The sequence below is a fragment of the Mesocricetus auratus genome, unplaced genomic scaffold (assembly GCF_017639785.1).
Source record: "Mesocricetus auratus isolate SY011 unplaced genomic scaffold, BCM_Maur_2.0 Super-Scaffold_100440, whole genome shotgun sequence".
Lineage (NCBI taxonomy): Eukaryota > Metazoa > Chordata > Mammalia > Rodentia > Cricetidae > Mesocricetus > Mesocricetus auratus.
In genome coordinates, this window is record NW_024429263.1 from 1 (window position 1) to 19,928 (window position 19,928).

The window sequence follows — 19,928 nt, forward strand, 5'->3', positions numbered from 1 at the left end:
TGTTATACCAGTATGCAAATAGACCCATATGTATCACCCTGTACAAAGTACAAGTACAAGTGGATCAAAGACTTCAATATAAATCCAGGTACACTGAACCTGACAGAAGAGAGAGTAGGAAATAATGTTGAACTCACAGACATAGGAGAAACACTGTCTTTACAACTGACGATTAACTAATTGGACCTCGTGAATCTGAAAAGCTTCTGTAAGTGAAAGAACACTGTCAATAGGACTTAAAAGGAAAGCCTACAGAATGAGAAAAGGTGTTTATCATCCCTACGTCTGATAAAGAGCTGATTTCCAAAACATATAAAGGCCTGTCTGCTCAGAAATAATACTTTATTCTTTTTTCTTGATATTTAGTCTTGAAGTACTAGGAAAAATAACTATTCTGTACAGGTTTTAACAATGTATTGTGAAAAAATTTGCAGAGGATAATATATTCTACACTCTTCACAAGCTGTTTTATGTGCTCAGACCTCATAGAGGTGCCTCCTATTTCTATACTTTGCTAGGATATGATCTACTCATTTAGGATCTGGTAAGACTACAATAATGGAAGCATTTGGTAGATTTTCTTGATTAAGCCCTGCTTAGATTATTAATCTATTGTATGTTTTTCTTTTCTTTTACTGTGATTTTAGTCACATTTAAAATTTTCTATTTGTTTATTTTACACATTCCCACTACCTCCGCTGTGCCCCCTTCTCCATCAACTCCACTGTTTCTATTCAAAAAAGAGCAGGCCTCTTATTGATATCAATAAAACAAGCTAAGTCAAGTTGAAGTTAGACAAAGAACCTCCCCTTGTATTAAGGCTGGACACGCAACATTGTTTGAGGAATAGGGATGCAAATGCCAGCAAAAGGGTCAGAGACAGCATTGCTTTCACTGTTAGGATTCCCTCAAGAAAACAAAGCTACACAACTGTCACATATATGTGGAGGTCCTACATCAGCTCCATGAAGGCTCCTGGTTGTCAGTTCTGTCTCTGTTAGATCCTATGAGCCCAGGTTATTTGATTCTGCGGGGTTTCTTGTGACGTCTTTGATACCTCTGCCTCTTCCAATTCTTTTCTCTCTGCAGAATGATTTCTTGAGTTTGGCCTAATGTTTGGCTGTGGGTCTCTGCATCTGTCTGGACTAGTTGATGGAGGAAGCCTCTCTTATGACTACTGTGTTAGGTACCAATATATAAGTGTATAGCAGAATATCATTAAGCATTATTACATTGACATCTTTTCTGCAATCATTTTTAGTTCTATCCTCGATCTCTGGGCCATCCAGTGTCTGGGTCCTGACACTCCAGGCAGTACTAGTGGTATACTTACACTCAGGGAAGAGGACTAGGGCTGGACCAGTCAATGATTTGCTACTCCCATAATCTCTGTATCACTATTACTGCAGTACATCCCATAGGATGGAAAGATTGCAGGTCCAAGGTTATATGGCTGTGTTGAAGTCCCAATCCCTCCACTAGTAATCATACCTGGTAACAAGAGGTGGCCAGTTCAGCTGCTTATCCCCTTTCCCTACTTTTCCTTGAACTCTTAGCTGGAGTCATCCTTGTAGCTTCCTTGGGGTTTCCCTAGCACCAGGTTGCTACCTGATCCTGAAATGACCCCATTTCCAGTCTGTTCTTTCAGTACTCTACCCTACACCCCCCAAGATGATCCTAGTCTACCCAGAAAATCTCTTCTATTTCCCCTTCCCAGGGAGATCTGAGTGTTCCTCCTCCTGCAACTCTCCTTGTTAGTTAACTTGCTATGGTCTGTGACTACAGCACAGTTATCCTTTACTTTACAGCTAATATCCACTTATAAGTTAATGCAAACCATATATGTCTTTCTGGGTCTGGGAAACCTCATTCAGCATGATGTTTTTTATTCAATCAATTTGCCTCCAACATATATGTGGTTTCCAGTTTTTGGATATTATGAATAAAGCTGCTATGAGCACAGTTGAACAAATGTCCTTGTAGTAGGATGGCGCATCCTTTGGGTATAGGCCTAAGAGTGATATTGTTGGGCCTTGAGGTAGATTGAGTATCAATGTTCTGAGAATATGCCATATTGATTTCCACAGTAGATGTACAATTTTGAACTGCCTCTAGCAATTGTAAGGCATTCCTCTATGCCCCACATCCTCTCCAGTATAAGATGTAATTTGTGTGTTTTAGATTTTAGTCATTCTCACAGGCTTACAGTGGAATCTCAGAGTTGCTTTGATTTATATTTCCCTGAGGACTAAGAAGGCTGAACATTTCTTAAACGTTTCTCAGCCATTTGAGATTCTTCTGTTGAGAACTCTGTGTTTAGATTTGTATCCAAATTTTTATGTGTATTATTTAGTTTGTTGATGTCTAGTTTCTTGAGTTCTTTATGTTTTAGAAACCAGCCCTATGTTGGATATGGTGTTAGTGAACAATTTTATTCTCATTCTGTGGGCTGCCACTTCATTCTATTGATGGTGTTCTTTGCCTTATAGAAGCCCTTCAGCTTCATGAGGTCCCATTTATTAATTGATGATCATAGTGCGTCTGCTATTGGTGTTCTATTCAGTAAGTAGTCTCCTATTCCAATTAATTCAAAGATATTTTCCACTTTCATTTTTGTCAGTTTCAGTGTATCTGTATTTATGTTGAATGTCTTGATCCACTTACTTGAGTTTTGTGCAAGGGGATATATATACATATATCTTTGCATTTTTTTACATGACAAATCCAGTTAGACCAAACCTTCTATTGAAGATTCTTTTTTCCATTGCATGATGTTGGTTCCTTTGTCAAAAATTCAGGTATTCATAAGAGTGTGGATATATGTCTGGGTCTTTGTTTTGATTACATTTATACACTTGCCTGTTTTTATGCCAATATCATGTAGTTTTTATTACTATATCCCTGTAGTAGATCTTGAAATTTAGGATGGTGATACCTCCAGAAGTTAATTTATTGTACAGCGTTGTGTTAGCCTTTCTGGATTCTTTGTTTTTCAATATTAGTCTTGCTCTTTCAAGGTCTATAAAGAATTGTGTTAGAATTTTAATGGTGATTGAACTGAATCTGTATAATGTTTTAGTTAAGATGGACATTTTTACTATGTTAATCCTATCCATCCATAGTCATAGGAGGTCTTTCTGTCTTCTGATAACGTCTCCAATTTTTTTCTTCAAAGATTTGAAGTTCTTGTCATGCAGGTCTTTCACTTTCTTAGTTAGAGTCACAAGATATTTTATATTATTTGTGCATATTGTGAAGAGTTAGGGTTAAGTTATGTATAGGGTTAGAGCTAGGGTTAGAGTTAGGGTTAGAGTTACAGCTAGGTTTAAGGTTAGTGTTGGGGTTTGAATTAAGGCTAGTGGTAGGGTTAGGGTTAGGATTAAAGCTAGGATTAGGGTTACAGTTAGTGTTAGGGCTAGGGTTATGGTTTGGGGTAGTGTTAGGGTTAGGGTTTATTGATGGAGATTTTCTTCTGTTTATATGTTTCTCTCATTGGCTGATGAGAAAACACTGATTATCCAGTAGAGACAGGAAGACAGGTGGTGCTAGAAGAGGAGGAGACAGTCCTCTTGGGAGAAACAAGGCACAGATGTTACAATGTAGATACTTGGAAGGTGGGACTCACCAGACAGTCTCTGGTAAGATAAGGCTATATAGAAATAAATACATTAATAGCCAGAACCTGGAAGCAGCTTAGATGCCCCTCAACTGAAGAGTGGATAGAGAAAATGTGATACATTAGCACAGTGGGAAAAAATGGAATCTTAAATTTGGAGTCAAATGGACGGCACTGGAAGAAACCATCCTGAGTGTGGTAACCCAGTCACAAAAACAGAAACTTGGTGTCTACTCATTCATATAAGGATTTTAGACAAGAATAAGGGGACTGCCAACCTACAATACCACTGCCAATGAGTCTGGGAAACTGAACCTTCATCTAGCAACTGATGGAAGCAGAGGCATGTTAAGAGAAGCGTTTTCCTTGAGAGAAGCCTTCCCGCCAGCCTGGTTCTAGAGCCGCATCAGTCCCAAATAAACACACAGGAAGCTATACTAATTATGAAGCTGTTGGCCTTGTTTGTTTCTTACTGGCTAGCTCTGACTTAAGTAATTACCCCATAATTGTTAATGTAAGTATGTCTCTTACTGGAGAAGTTTCCGGGCTTCCTACCCCATGGCGTCACATCTCGAACTCTCTTGTGTTTCTCCTTCCCAGAGTCCTCCTGGACTCCTAGTCCCACCTATCTAGATTCCTATTGGCTCAACAGTGCTTTATTGACATAAGACTTCCCCAACATCTCCTCTTTTCTGTTTAAACAAAAAGAAAGGTCTTAATTTTAACACAGTCAAATTGTATATAACAGAACAGTTATCAAATAAGAACATAGTTACAATATTTTAGCAAGATTTAAAGAAAATATCATCCATCCCATCCTCATGAGTCCAAAGTTCTATATGTAGCTTATCTTTTATCATAACTAAGGAAAACTATAATTATAACTATCTGCCTTCAACTCCATCAAAGACCACAGAAGGATAATATATAAACACTAGTATTGACAGAGATATCTTACTGCCTGGACAGTCACCCGAAGTTCCTCTGTAACATTGGTGCATCCATCTTCAGCCCATAGACCACAATGTGTCTGGAACACTTCTCAGCAAAGCAGGAAATTTCAAACTGTCCATCTGCATTGGCAGTCTGTCAGTCATTTTTCTGTGTCCTGCGGAAAGTCTCGTAGACTCTTCATGAAGTAGGAACCCTGTAAGACTGAGTTCAGCAGTCACTTTCCTGTGGGTCCTGCATATACAGTTTATACAGCAACAGTCAGTCTAGGCAAGAGCAGTTTCTTGCCCAAATGGCTAATCTTGCCATGTTGAAAGTAAACTCCATAATAAGTTTCTTCGATGCCCATCTTCCTCTCAGACATAATTGGCGCTGCCAAGAGCAGATATTTGTCATTGTCAAGAAAAACCCTAAACCATTTTAAATGCCATTTTCTGAAGGTCTTTGAAAGGTTTGAAGACTGTCTATCTCAAATATATTTCTGTATATCTAGAAAACCTAACTAGCCTAACTATAAGTTCTATTATAAGTAACTATCTATAGTCTGTATTTAATTAGGCATTATGTTTTAAAAGATCAGTATAAGCACAATACTTAATCAAGAGGAGAAATATACACATCACAATATTGACCTTGAATTTGTATCAATAAATGAAAACCCGTACCCATAACATAATTACCCTTTTTACCATTAACAAGAGATCGGCTGTGATCTTTAGCCAATTATAAACAACCCCATTTAAATGAAGACAAAGATTTATAAACAAGATGGGAATTAGGACGTTGCTCATTCCAAACTGCTTCATGCTGGAAGGGGGCACTGTTTATACCATGGGGATCATGACAAAACTCAGAAACCTGTATAAGTCCTTATTTTTGTAGTCTGTAAAGTCTGTAAAGCTGTTTCAGTTGTTGGACCACCTGGCCCACTGCTTCTGGGGGTCTTGGTTCGTCAAACCACAGAAGCCTGGAAGGAATCCTCAGCTTTTCATTTTCTGTAGAAACATAAGTAAAATCTCCTTTCCCAAGTAACATATTCTTATACTTAAATTTTGAAGTCAAGGTATTTTTAAAAGATATAAGTTGAATTAATTCAGCAGCATTTATAATCAAGTGTACTTTAGCATTTGTTCCTTCCTCAGCAATGAAAACACTGAAAAACATAATAGCGTACAGTATCCAGACTCTCTGTGTATTTTTCATCTTTGCGTGGCTTATTTATTTATCTATTATTACTCTATTTCTTTTACTTTTATTTATTTTTTCTTGGACAGGGTTTCTCTTTGGAAATCCGCCTGCCTCTGCCTCTGGAGTAAATCCTACCAGTGTGTGCCACCACAGCCGGCTTTTGTATGCATTTATCACTTTGTAGTTTTATTTATTTTTTTTCAATCTCACATATATTTTTAAACACACTGTAAACCTTTAGAGGTTTTGTTCATCCAAGTCTGACTTTACTGTAAATCTTTATGTTTTTCTGGCCACATGTCTTATCTGTAAAACTGCGGCAGTTTAAACTGCCAGGTTTTTTTTTTTAAGATGGGAGGCATAAGCGTGACTCCAGCCGCTGGCTTGGAGTTGTGGTCACTGCCACTTTCAGCTGTACGTACAACTTTTAAATCGTTAGCAAAGCCTCTTAAAAGAACCTTGCTGGGTTTCTTTTCTTTTTTTTATTTTTATGCCGAGTCAGGATGACTGCCTTAATCAAGCCTCGAGTCTCTGCTTGCCGCTAGCAAAACAGAGCTCACCTGAGAAAATGCTGCTACCAAAAATCTGTGCTTCTCTCCATTCTTCTGTTTCTAAAATTCCTTTAAAGCTTTTGTTGTTTTGCATGGAAATTTAATCCCACTTCTGACAACCATTTTGTAAAGAGAAGCTTTTTCTTTGCTAGCCACTTTGGTTTATCCCCTGCCAGTTGCCTGGGCTCTGCCACATTGTAGTCCCCAAATAAACACACAGGAGGCTATACTAATTATTAAGCTGTTGGCCTTGTTTGTTTCTTACTGGCTAGCTCTGACTTAAGTAATTACCCCATTATTGTTCATGTAAGTGTGTCTCTTATTGGAGAAGTTTCCGGGCTTCCTACCCCATGGCATCACATCTCGAACTCTCTTGTGTTTCTCCTTCCCAGAGTCCTCCTGGACTCCTAGTCCCACCTATCTAGATTCCTGTTGGCTCAACAGTGCTTTATTGACATTAGACTTCCCCAACAGAGGCAGACACCCACAGCTAAACACTGATTTGAAGTCTTGAAATTCAGTGACGGAAAGGGAGAACAGATGAGCAAAGGGGTTAATACAGGGCTGGTTTAACCCACAGATGCAGTTGACCTGAACAAAGGGGAGCTCTTGAACCCCAGACTGATGGCTGGGTGGACAACATGGGACTGATCCAGACTATCTGAATGTGGGTCTCAGTGAGAAGGCCAAGGTAATCTATGGAACCTTGGGTAGTATTTATCCCTAGCATACAAATGGACTTTGGCTGTCCATCCCAAAATGAGGGATGCTCTCAGCCTAGACTCTTGATGGAAGGCCTAGGCTCTGCCCTGGATGAAATGACAGACTATGGAGATCCTCCATGGAGAGCCTCACCTTCACTGGGAATCGCAGTGGTGATGGGGGGTGGTGGTCCTGTTGGATGGTGAGGGAGAAGGAGAGGGAGTGAGAACTGGGATTGACATGTGAAGCAAGTTTGTTTCTAACTTAAATAAAAAAAGAAAGAAAGAAATAGAAATACATACATTAGTAGTTATGGATTATTAATTAAGAGAGAGCTAGCCAGTAAGAAGCCCTAACTATTGACCAACACTTCCATAATTAATATGCTCTGTGTGCTTATTTGGGACTGAAGGGCAGCAGGACATGGAGAGAGAGGAACCTCGGTATATAAAAGGTGCCTTCAATGTGGGGCAAAACTTTCCATGTAAAACCTGACAAAAGTTTTAAAGGGGATTTAAAAAAAACAAAAGAATAAAGTCAGGCATAGATTCTTGGTAGCAGCATTCTCTACAGTGGGCTCTGTTTGCTAGAGATAAGCAGAGGCTCAGGGCTCCTTTAAGGAAGGCTTCCTGACTCAGCATTATAGTGGTGAAATGAGCAGGACTCTTAAGTAGCTCTAGTATCAAATATTTAAGTGGTATTAACGATCAGTCAGTAGCATACTTTTTGATGGTAGCATGAACCTAGAAACTCCGTGTTGTTTTGACAAAAAATATGAATCTAGAAATGAAGCAAGGTGCTTAGAAAGCCAAAGAATAAATGAGGCCAGCCGCCACTTTAATTTTATCAATGCTGTTTAGCCGATAAAAGAATTGTGGCCAGAAAAAGATAGAGATAAACAGTAAAGACAGATTCAGAGGGAAAAAGAAAAAACATCTAAAGGGTTGATACTGTGTTTAAGAATATACATAGGCTTGGGGGAAAAATCAAAAGGATAAAGTCTTTAAAAAGACAAGGAGTACCTGGGTGTGGTTCCACACACTTTTAATCCCAGTACTAGGGAGGCAGAAGCAAGCAGATCTCTGTGATTTCATGGCCAGTCTGTAGTACAGAGTAAGCTCAAGGGCAGCCAAAGTTACACAGAGAAGCCCTGTCTTCAAAAATGAAAAATGAAAGTAAAAGAAATAGAGTAATAAAAAAGCCACGTAAAGATGGAAAAGACACAGTCTGGATACTGTATGTTATTGCTGTTGGCTTGCTGTATATTGTTTTTAATTTTGTTTAGGCATGAACATTGTATCCCTGAACTCTCCATGACTTTTATAATGAAAGGGTTACAGATTTTTGTCAAAGGGTTTTTGAGTGTTCAATGAGATGACCATGGGTACTTTTTAAAATCTTTGTTTATATGGTATATTATATTGAAATATTTTTGTATGTTGAACAATATGTAAATCTCTGGATTGAGGCCAACTTGATCACAGTGGATGATCTTTTTTATGTATTCTTTGAGTTGATTTGCAAATATTTTATTGAGTATTTTTATATCAATGTTCATGAGGGAGACAGGTCTTTAATTGTTATGTTGATTGTGTCTTTGTGTGATGTGGCCTCATATAATGAATTTGGCAAAATTCCTTCTTTCTCTGTTTTTTGAAATAATTTGTGGAATATTAGTATACACTCTTCCTTGAAGGTCTGGTTGTATTCTTTCTGGAACCACCTGGCTCTGGGCTTTTTTTTTGCTTGGGAGATGATTAATAACACCCTCTCTTTCTTTGAGGATATAAGTCTATTAAAATTTTTATAACATCTTGATTTATCTTTGCTAAGTGGTATCTGTTGTGCCTGAGTTGCAAAGATCTCCAGAGACCACTAGGGAGACAGTACCACTGAATTGTAAAAGCAAGGTTTCATTGTTCATCCAACTATGACAGGGACCCTGTCTGGCTAGCCAATGCAGCAGCCTCCCAAGAGAGCAAAGTTCCCTGTCTACTGCTAGGTTTTAAAGACAAAAGTTACAGAATTACATCAGTAGGAATGGGTTGGCTTCTGATTGGTTGATATTTGGGAACAATTAGGAGAAATTCTCAGTCATATTTTGGCATGAAATATCTGTGTACCAATTATTTTCATTTGTCAGTGCTGACAGGGAACATTCTGTGGTCTATGGCATTGTCTTGTTACTTGCAAGTGGCCTGCTGTACACAGATATCAATAGCTTTCAGAACTTTATCCTGGAGACTACAGAGCAGGCTTTGGTTGCCACTGGAGTTTCTTTTGTGACCAGACAGTTCCCAGGAAGTAAGTATCTAGAGGTTGGGGGGGGTTCTGGAAGTTCTTTGTGTTTGGCTTTAGGCTCTGGGAGGCCAGAGGATTTGGAATTTCTTTGTATCAGATGCCTAGGAGTCTTTTCCAAAGCCTGTCATGTCTGCTGAAGCAGGGGACTGAGTGAGTGTCTGGTCCCTTCAGTATCTATCAAGAAAATTGTATATATTTTTACATTTTCCAATTTTGTGGAGTACAGGTTTTTGAAGACATAGTGATTTTTTTCTGTTTCTATGTTGTCTGTTATTTTGCTAATGTGAATATTCCTTCTCTGCCTTTTTATTTGGTTGTATAAGGTTTGGCAATTTTGTTGATTTTCTCAAAGCACCAACTTCATTTTATTGATTTTAGTTCTTGGTTTGATTATTTCCTGCCATCTACTCATCTTTAGTGTGTTTGCCTTCTTTTGATTATTATGTGGTGAGTGGACTTTTTTTTGTCCAGTCTATTTCGTGCTCAGCAAGCTTCTTGTACTTTCATAGGCATCTCCTTCTTTATAATGGGAAAGGTATTAGAAGGAATACTCCAACCCAAAGGAATTGAAATTAATTACACCCAGTAAAACAAAAGCAATAGATAATCACACACTGGCAAAACCCAGCCCTTCAGAAAGTTCTAGAAGGAAAACTCCAACCCAAGGAAGTTAACTACACTCACAATAACATGGAAAATAGATAATCTTACTTTACCAGAAGCCAGAAATAGGGGAAAACTCACACAATACCACCACCAAAAATAAATTCAAAACAAACAAGAATCAACAACCAATGGTAATTAACATCCCTGAATATCATTGGTGCTAACTCACCTATAAAAAGACACAGGCTAACAGAATGGATATTAAGACAGAATCTCTCCTTCTGCTCCATATAAGAAGCACACCTCAATTTCAAAGACAGATTTTACCTCAGAGTTAAGGGATGGGAAAACATTTTCCAATCAAATATACATAAGAAGCAAGTAGGTGTAGCTATCCTAATATGTAACAAAATAGAACTCAAACTAAAATTAATCAAAAGAGGTGAAGAAGGACCTGTCATATTCATCACAGGAAAACTCCATCAGGATGAAGTCACAGTTCTGAACATCTTTGCCCCAAATAAAAAGGCACCTACATTCATAAAAGAAACTTTACTAAAACTCAAACCCTGCATTAAACCCCACACACTTATGGTGGGAGACTTCAACACCACACTCTCACCACTGGACATGTCCACCAGAAAGAAACTTAACAAAAAAACAAAGAAACTAACAGAAGTTATGACCCAATTGGGTTTAACAGACATCTATAGAATATTCCATCCAAATACAAAAGAATATACCTTCTTCTCAGCACCACATGGAACCTTCTCTAAAATACACCACACACTTGGCAATAAAGCAAACCTTAACAGATACAAAAAATTGGAATAACCCCTGTATCTTATAGGATCACCATGGCTTAAAATAAGAATTAAATATCAACAAAAATTGCAGAAACCCCACAAACTCATAGAAATTGAAGAATGCTCAATTGCGTCACTCCTGGGTAAAGGAAGTAATAAAGAAAGAAATCAAAGATTTCCTAGAATTCAATGAAAATGCAGGCAGTACATACCCAAACTTATGAGATACCCTGAAAGCAGTTCTAAGAGGAAAGTTCATAGCACTAAGTACCCACATGAAGAAACTGTAGAATAGCCACACTAGAGAATTAACAGAACACCTGAAAGCTCTAGAACAAAAAGAAGCAAACTCACCCAGGAGGAGTACAATCCAGGAAATAATCAAATTCAGAGCTGAAATCAATAAAGTAGAAACAAAGAGTGGGTTCTTTGAGAAAATCTACAAGATAGACAAACCTTTATCCAACCTAACCACAAGACAGAGAAAACATGCTAATTAACAAAATCAGAAATGAAAAGGGGGGTCATAACTACAGACACTGGGGAAATCCAGAGAATCATCAATTTTGTACTCCACAAAATTGAAAAATTTAAAGAAATAGATGATTTTCTGGATAGATATTACTTACCAAAGTTAAATCAAGAACAAACAAATTAGATAGATATATAACCCCTAAAGAAATAGAAGCAGCCAAAAAAAGTCTTCCAGCCAAAACAAGGGCAGGGCAAGATGCTTTAAGTGCACAGTTCCACCAGAAATTCAAGGAAGAGCTAATATCTATACTCTTCAAATTGTTCCACTCAATGGAAGCAGAATGATCACTGCCAAACTGTTTGTACAAGACTACAATTACTTTAGTACCCAAACCACACCAAGACACAACTAAGAAAGAGAACTTCAGACCAGTATCCCTCATGAACACTAATGCAAAAATATTCAATAAAATACTGGCAAATCAGATCCAGGAACACATCAAAACAATCATCAACCATGATCAAGGAGGTTTCATTCCAGGGATACAGGGATGGTTCAACGTACGAAACTCCATCAATGTAATCCACCATACATAGAAGTTGAGAAACAAAAATCACATGATCATCTCACTATATGCTGAAAAAGCCTTTGACAAAATATAACACCCCTTCATGACAAAGGTCTTGGAGACATCCTGGATAACAGGAGCATACTTAAACATATTAAAAGCTATATACAGCAAACTAACAGACAACATCAATTTAAATGGATAGAAACACAACTCTTTTCCTCTAAAATCAGGAACAAGACAAGGCTGTCCACTCTCTCCATACCTCTGCAATATTGTGCTTGATGTTCTAGCTGGAGCAATACGACAACAAAAGGAAATCAACTAGATACAAATTGGGAAGGAAGAGGTTAAACCTTCTAGTACTTTTTGTAGGGATGGATTAGTGGATATGCATTGTTTAAATTTGGTTTTGTCGTGGAATATCTTGTTTTCTCCATCTACAGTGATTGAAAGCTTTGTTGGTTATAGTAGTCTGGGCTGGCATCCTTGGTCTCTTTGTGTTAGTAGAATATTTATCCAGGGCCTTCTAGCTTTCAGATTTTCCGTGGAGAAGTCGGGTGTGATTCTGATAGGTTTGCCTTTATATGCTACTTGGCTGTTTTCTTTAGCTGCTTCGAATATTCTTTCTTTAGTCCGTATGTTTGGGGTTTTGATTATTATGTGGCTAGGGAACTTTTTTGCGCTCCACTCTATTTGGTGTTCTGTAGGCTTCTTGTGCTTTCATTGGCTTGTCTTTCTTTAGGTAGGGAAAGTTTTCTTCTATGATTTTGTTTAATATGTTTTCTGCAACTTTGAGTTGTGTTTCTTCACCGTCTTCTATCCCATTATTCTCAGATTTAGCCTTTTTGCTGTGTCCCACATTTCCTGGATATTTTGTGATAGGGATTTGTTGGAATTAAGATTTTCTTTTGTTGATGAGTCTATTTCTCCTACTGAATCTTCAATGCCTGAGATTCTCTCTTCCAACTCTTGTATTCTGTTCGTTATGCTTACATCTGTAGTTCCTGATTGTTTACTCACCTTTTCTAATTCCAGCATTCTTTCAGACTGTGTATTTTTTATTCTATCTATTTCAGCTTTCAAACCTTGCACTGTTTGAATTGTTTCTTGCAATTTTTCGTTTGTCTTTTCTTCCATTTTTTAAAGGATTTTCTCATTTCCTCTTTTAGTGACTTTAACATCTTCATGAAATTGTTTTTAAGGTCAATCTCTTCTGCTTCATCGGAGTTGTGATATTCAGGTCTTGCTGTTGTAGAATCCTTAGTTTCTGGTGGTATCATATTGGTTTTTCTACTGTTAAATGTTTTCTTATATTTTCATCTTCCCATTTCTTCCTCCAATGGGTACAGGTGGGGTTTCTTCCATTCCTGGTGCATATGGGTCCAAAGTTCTCTTCCAGTGGGTGCAAGCAGGTTCAATACTCTGATGGGTCTCCAGGCAGGCACAGATGTGTCTGAGGCACTCCCTCTCCCAGTGGGTGGACCTGGATCAGCACAGTTCTGTCAGCAGACTCAAGGTTGCTTGGTGAGCCAGGGGCAAGTTTATTTGTCTGCAGTCTGCCAGCCAGGAGATCCCAGATAGGCTAAAGACAGGAAGTCAGGACTGAGAATGGCTGGAGATAACCTCTACCCTGAGTGGGGACAGAAGTAGACTGGCACTCTCAGCACACTCTTGGTTGCTTGGTCATTTGGTGTAAGTTGACCTGGTTACAGTCCCCAGGTCAGGAGATTCCAGAGTGGGCAATTGGAAGAAAGTTTATCTGCCCTCTGGCCTCTGGCCCCTGGTGTCTAGCCTCTGCCCTCTGCCCTCTGCTCTCTGCCCTCTGCCCTCTGCCCTGAATTGGGCAGGAGTGGGCTGGCACTCTCATCAGGCTCCTTGTTGCATAGGCCTCCTCGGGCGAGTTGACCTGGCTGCACTCCCCAGGCCAGGATATCCCAGAGAGTGTCAACAGAGATCTTAAAATGGAAAACATGTAAAGGTAATAGAGTATTACAGATAGAAAATTTATTTGAAAATAAATGTGATTTAAATCATTCTTTATGCATTTGTATTTACTAAATTCATAGTATATAGATGAATTATAATGAATTAAATCCTGTTATAAGACATAGAATTCATTAATTTTCCAAATAATTTACAATGTTTGTTTTATCAAAGTTATACTAATTTCCTAAAGTATTATTGTAAAACTTTCAATAATCAATTTTATTATAATATGGTATCTTTTAATCATCATTAGATAACAAGAGAATTTCTTTAACTTCATTTGTATAAGAGTTACAGACTTTTATACTGTTAAATGTCCATATATTAAAACTGAGAAAGGTTGCAGAATCCATTTGGCAGAATCATTTTAATTGTACCTTGTATACTGGGAAAAGAAATCGTCATTCTAAGATTTACCATGGTAAGTCTTTGTGGAATAGGATCTTATTTTTTTCAAAAAGTTTTTCTTTATATAAAATTTTCTAATCTCAGGATATGGACATCCACAGTTTGATGTAGATAACACTTGGCCTTGCACAGCACTTTGTTAACCACTTTTCTTCAAACAGCAATTTCTTTTGTTGCTAGATGGCAGATTTGTAGGAGTGGCATCCAGAAATCATTACAATTTCAGTTGTATTTCATGCAATTGTTGAAGAGTTTTCTCTGTTCAAGGATTTCAAAATACTTTTCAATGGTAAATTGACTTCATGATGTTCTCTTTTTGAAAACTATAAAATCCAAAGCATAGAAAGCTATGGTTTACCAAGGTCAGCTATTAATTTTATTCATAAATACATTTGTTGTCCATTTATTAAATGCTGAGCACTTTTCTATGTGCAGTGAAGTCTTACGAAAATAATAGGCAAAGTTCCTTAAGTCAGATGGTGGGTTTAATGCATGGCAGGGGGAACAGAAGGAAATTGAGCATATGTAGAAAACATTTACAGAGCAATTATAGTCATTCTCACTAAGTGGTTTAGTCTTTAGAGTGTTTAAAAAAGTGAGGTGCATAGAATGAAGTTACAGTATATAATTAGGATCAATGACCCTGGGAAAGTTTTTAATGAGTGAGGCAGATTATTTGGTACTGCTAAGTGGAGATGACATTCTGGGCAGATTAAATGATGTATTTAGTGAGATAGAGGCCAGAGAGAGCAAAATTTATATGTGGGCTGACCTCCACTTCTGTCAAATACAAAAATAGGCTGCATAGTCAAATAAAATAAGATACCCTTCAGTAAAGAGATGAATCTCTATTGAGAAGAACCATAGGAACAATGATATGGGTAAGAGAAGCAAAATGACAACAGGGTAAAGTTGTTATTAAACTACAACTGCAAAGACAATCACAACAGAAGTAATATAATGAAACATGAAGAAGAGAAGTCCTTGATGATTTATTTACTTCATGGTACACATAAGCAATCAAAACTCTAGAAAGGAATCTTAGAATCCAAATAACCTTCAACGTCACTCAGTATATTGCTACCCTGCATCAAATTATGTATCTGGATGTGACATATCGATTCATATAATGTTTTATTAATTAGTAAATATTTCTGTAAAACCAAAGAAGAAATAGAGTTAAATCATTATCATATAGTTTCAATGACTATAGGTTAAGAAAACTTTGTACAGAGTTCTGAAAGGCTGCTCTTCTCTGGGACACTGTACAATTTTACAAGTTCCTCTCACTAGTTGGATCATCTATTTGATGGTCATCTTGATTGATGATTAGAACAATGATATAAATAAAAGTTAATAACCCCTCAAACAGCCAAGTAATCCTTCCTAGAATAAACTATTTCAAATCTACTTGTCACTGTAATGTGGTTTCATTTGTTAACTACCCATAACATTTTTTTAAACAAAATGTAAACATTTATATAGCCACGACATTTCACTATCAAGAATACAATGTTTGTGTTTCTTGATCTGTTCCCCTTTAATTTACAAAACATTTATTGGCAAAAGCCTTTAAGTTCCTCCAGATTTCACTAATCAGATTTGAGGTTTTTTTTTAATTTTCCAGTTTAAATTTAGATAAGAAACAAGGTTGCTTCACAAGTCAGTTCCAGGTCCCTCTCCCTTTCCTCCCCTCCTCCCGTGCCCTCCCCCCAACCCCCCCATTATCCCCTCATTCCCCCAGGGAGGGTGAGGCCCTCCATGGGGGTGTCCATAGTCTGTCATTTCATATAGGGCAGGACCTAGACCCTTCCCCAAGAGTTCAGGGTGAGAGTGCACCTCCCATTGTTCTATGGGAGTCCAAAGTCCGTGTGTATACCTGGGATGGGTACTGATCTGCTGCCCAAGGCTCAATAGATTACCTAGGCCTCCTCACTGACAAGCAGTTCTTATAATGTATCCTCTGGTATGTAGTATTGTATTATATTTGATGAATTGATAAATTATTATTATATATTATTGGGGGACTAGGGAAAACAGCAAGGGAAAAGCAGGAAAAACACATCAGTAAAAATTGTGTAAGACAATGTGTAGAAGGCATTCTTTTGGGCCACTAAGCAGCTCCCAAATAAAGATATGGAGACTTAATATTATTTATGAGTGCTTGGCTTTAGTTTATGCTTGTCCCACATTCATATAACATACATTAACTTGTTTCTCTTCATCTATGTTTTGCCTCAAGGATTTTTTACCTTTCTTTAATTGTATATGACATACTTCAAGTCTGACTTGGCAGGCAACTGCCTGACTGACAAGACCTGGCCATCTCTTATCTCTCTCTCTCTCTCATTCTTTTCTTTTTATCCTCCTACTTATTCTCTCTGCCTGCCAGCCCCACATATCCCTCTAGTTTCTATATATTGTCTGTTTAGCTTTTTTTAGACCATTCAGGTGCCTTAGGAAAGCAAGGTAAAACAGCAACACATCTTTATGATCTTTATGTAATTAAATAAATGCAGCATAAGCAAAAGTAACACATCTTCATATAGTTAAACTAATATTCCACAACAACATTGTCCTGTTGTTCTTTTATCATGTGTTCCCAGCTGTTCTTGAAATATCACCAGGAAACAGCAACCACACCTTTGTTTCAAAAAGTTTTTATAACCATCTTACAAGCCTACCTAGGTTTGAAAAGGTTATGATAACCATCTGTTGAGTTGAATACCTTATTATCACTACTTTGTTATATTCTACTTCTATAGCCCTGCCTATTTGTCTGTCTGACCAATCCTCCATTTGGAAAACCTGTACCCTTGAGCTATAAAACTTCATTCTCTTGAATCCTCTCTTTAGGGGGAGACAGTCTATGAACACAAGTAAAATCAGCTTCCTTTAATTAATTGTTTGCTTCAATTAGTTTGGCCATGATGGATTGCACTGATAGGCATTGTGATTAGCACTCTTTCTTATTCTTTCTTCCTAAATTGTGATTTTCCCTTTAATATCAGAATTATGTGCTTTTTAATGACATATTTGAATTTTTAAAATAATGAAAAAGGCACTTTTAAGATTTACACCTAAATTTAGGAATTTTGATAGAGGGAATTGTGACTATTTCAAAATATATAAATATTCTTGAGTAAAAAAGAGTTCAATGATAGGGAGTTATGTGTCAGATAGAAAATTAGAGATTTCTTTATTCCTTATTACATAGGTCTGTCCATGCATACTTATATGATATTTACTTGAAATTAATATCCTGACCACCTGAAACATGTTTATTCTAATATATTTGTCATAATACATTTTTAACAGGCTAGTCTCTACATACCAAGGAAATGTAATTATTTGAACAAAAACAAAAAATTTGAAGAGATGATTAGCATAAATAATAAAGGGATTCATTGTAAAACTACCAGAAAAGAAAAAAGCAAGCTACAAAATATTTGATATTTAAACTATCATATGTTATTGGTAACCAAAAATGAATGAAATTTTAATAGCATTTTATTCATATTTGTCTGTTGCACCACCCATATGTATACATATATCATAATATTGTATGTGCAAACATAAATATTGAGCTTAATAATCTAATGAACATAGACTCTAAATTCAAATTAACCTTTTATGAATGATACCTTTTTCTTTTATTTTACTGTGCACATTTCCATGAAACTGTTTAGATTTAGACAGGAGACAACGATTATCCATGTTAGAAGCCATTGAGGGTTGACTTCTCTGGTTTTAATTGACACACTGTAGAGGGTCTTGATTGGGTTCACTTTCTCTGACAATTGTAGAAATGAACTGCAGGAAAATCTTGAGCCTTTTGGATACAGTGGAAAAAACTTAAACAGAGCACACAACAGCAGGTAGAGCCTGCAACTGAAGAATAAATGCCTATTTATTTTGGTTAAAAACACACACAGGAAGCAGAAACACAGAAAAATGCAATCTGCAAAGCAGGCTTCGGGGAGTGGGAGACTGGAGAATCCAAAATCATCTAGTCACTTTCTCAAATGTCCCTTTTATGAAGAGTTTTTGTCTTCTAATTTAGGGTTGGCCAATCTGAAGAAAGCTAGGATGGTTGATCGGCCCACAACTGCTGTGTAGCATGTCTTGATATAGTCTTGAATTTGTTGAACAGGTCTCCAGTGTACCTGCTGTTGGGATGACAGAAGCCTTCAAGACCTTTGTTTTAAGATATCAAACTTTAGGTCAGGAGGGTGAGGAATATGTTAATCTTTGGAATTTTGCCCCATTTATTACTGAACCATGACCTCTCTATCTATCTGTTTGCCTATTTGGTGGTCTGTCTGACTCCTAGTTTCTCAGAATTGCCTTTGCATCCCAGCTTTCACTTTTCTGAGTAATATACAGTAATAGAGAATATCTATAGTTTGAGGTTTTGTTATTGAATTTTATAATAACTTATTTCTGTCTTGTTGAGTCAACTGGCATCTTCTTAGAATTCCTCTATTTCTTGGTAGAGAAAACTGTGGTGACCTTTGAGAAAGAGAACCCCTAGAAAGAATCTATGTCTGAGACTGATTGGCATATTAGAACTGCAGCCCTGTGGAGAGTTTTGAATGCTAGTGGTCAATAAATGAGTTATCTTGGTCTAGCTTTAGTCCTCTGGAAAGCCACCCCTTTCCTGTATCTATGTCTGAATTACTATCTTATGACAATGAAAATTTTCTGAATCTATTAACTTAGCAGACTACTAGCTTCCACCAATGCAAAAGCTAAGAATGTCATCAGATAGAATCTGTGGTCTATAGAAAATCTTCTTTCATTTTGCTGTATGTTTTTCAGTTGTACTCATTTATGTATTTTAAAATTTCCTGGATTTGGTAATTTATTTGTTCTGCAAAACTATAAAACTTCATGAAACTATTGTACATTGGAACATGTAATGTTGGTAACATAATAAACCTGTTTTGCTGGGCTATGGTCACATAAAATGGCTCCAGAATGAAATTTTATTTCACCTTAAATGAGAGCTGTGGTTTTGCATCAGCACATTCAGCACATTGAAGTACCATGTATCATTCAGGTGCCTGCACTTAACCATCTTGAGGAGTTACCTATTGACATATCCCTAATTTAGGGGGAACAGGTGCACAGATATGTCCATGTGGCATTTCTCTAAGCTATTGCATTTTCAAATGTAGTGGAGATAGTTCCTCTGGATGACAGTGGTCCTCAGAATCTTCATCACAGTTCCTGGAAATTAAATGGACACATTACCAGTGAAGGGGCATTTCCTTTCTGTGTAGAGATGTCCAGTGACCTCTCTAGCTCCTTTCAAACCTAAACAGATAGGCAATACACAGGCAGCATCTCCTAGCCATTTGTTACCAGCAAAATTCTCTTTTTGTTTTGTAAGATGGTGTGCTGCTATTGCTAAGTGTGCTCAGTCTGAGCATAACAGATCTGGAAGAAATGAAAATATTCTAAAGAGACACCTGTATATCTCAATCTGGCTATCAGACTATCAAAATAGTGAACCACAAAGATCTGGAATTTCTCCCAGACTCTCATTCTGTAAGAAAGGAGATGAACCCCTAGGGGGCACAATTTGCATCACTGAAAGACATTTTACTAAGTTCTAACAACTTGTCAGGCCCCTTAAAATGTAAGACTGATGTTCAATGATAGCTGAGTAATGGGTGAGACCATACCTAACCAGGACTGCTGAGATGTATACATACTTGGTCCTCTATTAAAAAAATTAGCACTTTTTTATTAATTTATTTTT